Source organism: Galeopterus variegatus, unplaced genomic scaffold (genome assembly GCF_000696425.1).
Source record: "Galeopterus variegatus unplaced genomic scaffold, G_variegatus-3.0.2 Scaffold1304, whole genome shotgun sequence".
Lineage (NCBI taxonomy): Eukaryota > Metazoa > Chordata > Mammalia > Dermoptera > Cynocephalidae > Galeopterus > Galeopterus variegatus.
In genome coordinates, this window is record NW_007727415.1 from 131,353 (window position 1) to 136,404 (window position 5,052).

Consider the following 5,052-nt stretch of genomic DNA (forward strand, 5'->3'; position numbering starts at 1 on the left):
TAATATTTATAATTGGCATTTTTATTATTATTCTATCATTTCTGTTGGTAATTCAACAGAAAGTCAGTAATTAGTAAAATATTGGTTTGGGTACTTATGGAATAGCCTCATTTTACTAACAATATCAAATGATAGTTAAACCTAGTGTAGACTTGTAGAAGGACAGGTCCTTTTACTTAGCTCTGTGAATCTGTTTCATCAGCTCTCAATCTCATCGTTATTCTTTTGTAGATAATTTGCATCCATTAAGGTATCTGTCTTAGTCTGTTCCTGGTGCTATGACAAAATACCTAGTAGACTGGGAAATTTATAAATTATAGAAATGCATTACTCATGGCTCTGAAGGCTGGGAAGTCCAAGATCAAGGGGCCACCGGAGTCTGGTGAGGGATTTTTTCCTGTTTGCAAGATGTGTCCTCACATGGTGGAAGGGCAGAAGGGAGAAAGGGCAGAAGGGCAAAAGAGGCTAGCTAGTTCCCTGGAGACATTTTATAAGGGCACTAATAGCATTCATGAGAGCAGCGTCCTACCTAACCTCCTTAAAGGCCCACCTCTCAGAACTATTGCATTGGGATTAAGTTTCAACATGATTTTGAAGAAATACAAACATTCAAACCATAGAAGTATCCTTTAAAATTTTCCCTTCATATCTAACATTTTTCATTTTATTATGTTCTGTTCAAGAGGGACTTATTATATTTATCCTATTCAGTAATTAATATCAACTTCTAAGGTAACAATTCATGTCTTTAAACTAGAATAAATCTTCAACTTTTATTAGCTTCAGTTATTTTCTCTAACATTTTTTTAATTATCTGTATCTGAAATATTCATTACAAACATATTGATGCCTCTTAAGATAGCCCACTTTTTAAAATGTTTTTAATATTTTTATTTTTTTAACTGATATATAGTAATTGTACATATTTATCGGGTACATATGGTACATTGATACATGCATACAGCATGTAATGATCAAATTGGGGTAATTGAAATATCTATCTTGTTAAACATTTATCATTCTTGTGTTTGGAGCATTTCAAATCTTCTCTTCTAGCTACTTTGAACTATAGAGTAAGTTATTGTTAACTATAGTCAGCCTACTGTGCTATCGAACACTAGAATTTATTTATTTTTTGTACCCATTAACAAATTTCTCTTCATCACCTTCTCCCCCTACCCTTCTCAGCCTCTAGTAACCACCACTTTACTCTTGTTCTCCACAAGATCAACTTTTTCACCTCCTACATATGAGTGAGAACACACCTTTTTGACTCTTTCTGTGAAGTTCTCAGAGTCCTTAGTCTTAAGTTTTAGTTAACTAAAATGCCCTAAGAATTTGTTCAGTCTAGAGTTTATAATATCTAGTTTGTTTTTTCTTCAATAATTATGTTTTATATTCTGTATATTCATTATATATATATATTTCATCTTCCATTTTTATATTTTATACTCTGATGAATTATATGGAGATATAGGGATACTATCATTTTATTTGTATTTGCAATAATTAAACATATGCATATATTTTTATTTTGTCTTAAGGGAATAAATTTCCTGATTTCTGAGTTTGTCAGGCTACAAATTATTATTTAACTTTACAGCAATACTAGTTATTCTAATAAATGTACCTTCATTTGCAACAGTCCAAAGACATCAGGAAATTTTATTTTGCTGTTCATATAATAGCACAAAATGGCTGTTCTTTTTTGTAGATAACCTATTCTCCTTCCCTCTTGTAGTACCCCTAAATACAATATAAAAGCCTCAACAGTTTGTCTCCAGAAGACCGAAGGGGAAAGAGATCATGTCGGAAAAGCACATTCACATTTTAGCGTCCTTACCTTGTAAGTGAAAGAGGTCTCTTCTCTTCATATTCCAATTGGAAAGCAAGTCATATGGTAAAGGCACACATAGGTGCATGGGGGTGGGAAGGATGACCATTGTTCAGCAGTGCTTTCTAGTCACAGTCCCAAGTCTCCTCCGTAGAAGAGAAAGTAAGGGTACTGGAGAGTGAACTGTTTCTGCTAACACACATTTTTTTCTTTCCTTCATGTACTTTGAATTTCCAGTTTGTAGGCACTCTCTGATTTATTATCTCTCTCTGTCCCCCTCTGATCCCCATCTCTCCATACATTCATTTCTTTAGTTGTTTTTGTGATTGCTTCACACAGACCCTCTGATTACAAATACTTCCTATATTCACAGCTCAGTCGTCCTTCATAATGTTGACTTCAGGGACATTGAACACTGACGTAGCTGGTGGTGGATATGATACTGGCTGTAAGACTGAGTCTTCTTCCTCACAAGCCCCATCTAGGCAATCTTAACACGAACTATGGCCACCGATAAAGTGTACAGAGGAAAGAGCCTTGCCCCATCCCAACTTTAAGAAGTGAGACTGGTCTTGCTACTCAGCTTAGATTAGTGATGCTGCTCCCAGTTACTCTACAGACTTGAAGTTCCCATCTCTCTACCCATTCCCATCCATAAGTCCAGGATGCTAGCTAGCAAGGTCAGCCTGAGGTTTTTACTTTGAATTTTTGTTTGAGTACTGGTTTATAAAGTCACGATTTCTTTTTGTTCATTTGTTTGTTTTGGTTGCGTCAGTGCCATTTATGTCTTTTGCTCTGTATTTGGAGAGGAATGGAGAGCTGAATATGTATGATTGCAGCCTTCCATATTGCTAGATCACCTTCCTAAGTTTATTTACAATACATTTTGTGAATGATATTTGTTCATATACTTCACCACCTGTCAATTTTTTTTTTTTTCCTTTTTGTCTTTTTTACTGATGGGTAATGGGATCGCAACCCTCGGTGTTGCGCCCGCTCCGCGCTCAGCCAGTGAGCGGGAACCGGTCTCCACATGGGATCCGAACCCTCGGTGGGAGCGCCACTGCGCTCCCAAGTGGCACACTCTCCAGTGCGCCACCAGGCCAGCCCACCACCTATCAATTGTAAACATTCTTCTTTTTTATCTTGCATAATCTTCTAATTTCTATATTTCTTATTAAAATGTTGCCATATTTGGTGTGAATATTTCCAGGTAGTTTGGTGCTTCCAATTATTTCTAATATATATGTGGAAAAGTAAGTAGATAAAAACACACCATTACCAATCTTTTTCTTTCTGATTCATTTTATGCAAGCTCTATATGACCTTATGTTTTCATTTTCTTTTGCTATGTATGTGTGCAGCCAATATTCCCCACACTGTATTAGCCTGGGAATTCCTGTAAGGATGGAAACTAGGGATCTATCAAATCTTTAGAAGAAGCACAGGAAGAATGACCCAGAAAAAAATTACATAATTATTGCAATTGTAACCTCCAGATACTTTGGAATGAAGCAGACTTTATCTTTTAAAAACAAAGTTAAGGTAATCTGTAGCATTTCCTGAGGTCTAGGAGACTTTGCTTCATAGTTGGTAAATTGATTCATGACTCCTTTGTTTCTCAGAGCCAGAGAAGTCATAGAGCTTACTCTTGCCTTAGGGATGGATTTGTGCTCATTTCTTCTCTCTCTTAAAACACAGTGAGTAATAATGACAGACACTACTCCCATAGCTCCCTCTAACATGTCTTTAAGGTACATTTCAAGAAAAAATGCCTTTTCCAATCCTGATTTAAACTTAGTGTCACCCAACCATTTCAAGTCATTCATGAAATCTAAGCAGTTTCTATTTTCTGAAGCTTAAAGTTAAAATTGTAAGATAATAAAGATAGTACTTAAAAACTAAAGCTGTATAAAACAGCTCAAGTCTAACAAAATAATTTTCATGTTTGCACATACTTTTCACATATTTGCATTACTTCACTTTTTTTTCAATATTATTAAAAGAGCGTGTGTGAAAAGATCACCCCCGTCACAACCGTGTTCTACATCTCCATGATAAACTTGAACTTTATATTTTTAAATTACTAATTTCTATTGATATATTTTATGTCGTGATGGTTTCAGACTTATTGTTCCACTCAAGTTTGCGTGTAGCCAATTTTCACTCAAAATGACTCTTACTTTCACTCAATACTTCACTTTGTGAAAAATTAAAGTCAAATATCTACTACTGAAATAGGTATAAGTTTAAGAAGTCTTTTGTTTCCTAACTTAAATTCTCCAAATTCCCAGAGGAGAAAGATGTCATCCTCATGATGCTCATATTATTTTTCCTGCAAAATAAGTGTAAATATACCTTCCGAGTATTAAAATACTTAAAAACAATACATATTTTTTATGCTACTAGCTATCTAAGGTAAATAAGGTTCATGTTCAACATATCTATGTGGTATTTGGGCAATTTGTCTTTATATACTAAATTATTATTTTGAATCACTAAATTTTCTGCTTCAGATCACAAGATTTGTGTTAATCATAATCAAACTTTACATATTTTCTGATGTGCACAATATAATGCAGCATTAATGTTGCTGAAATACATATTGTTTATTTGTCTATTATATATACACACATATGTGTGCACACATATATTCCCACTTTATTTTATGTATATACTAGGAAAATTTTAATACATGTAATAAAAATTATCAGTATATTGATTAGATCACTCAAACTTACTTTTGACTTTCTAGTATTTAATTACTGACTAACTTGCTATTTCTTAGTTTGTTTACTTCCTTGGTTTAGTTGTACCCTCCTTCCTCCCATTAAGCCAACTGCTGTTTCATTGGGCTATTGTTCTAGATTCATCTTGTAGAAGAGAAAACTCTTGTTGCCAATGGCCACATATAATATGAAGATGATATATAGGGGTTTTCAAAAATAATGTGCTTTTTCTGATTATGAATCATGCACAGTAATACTGTAAAAATGGCAACTATAGAAAGCTTTAAAAATATGGCAATAATCCAAAATTTAATTTTAGACAATAAGCATTTTTATGCTTTCTTACAGGTTATTTTGTGTTTACACATAAACAAATATAAATGCAGTCATAGAGTTTCTATATTTGTGTAAATTGTATTTCCCCTGATTTTAAAACCTTATATATTATTTCCATATAATGAGCCACATAATTTATTTGACCAATCCCTT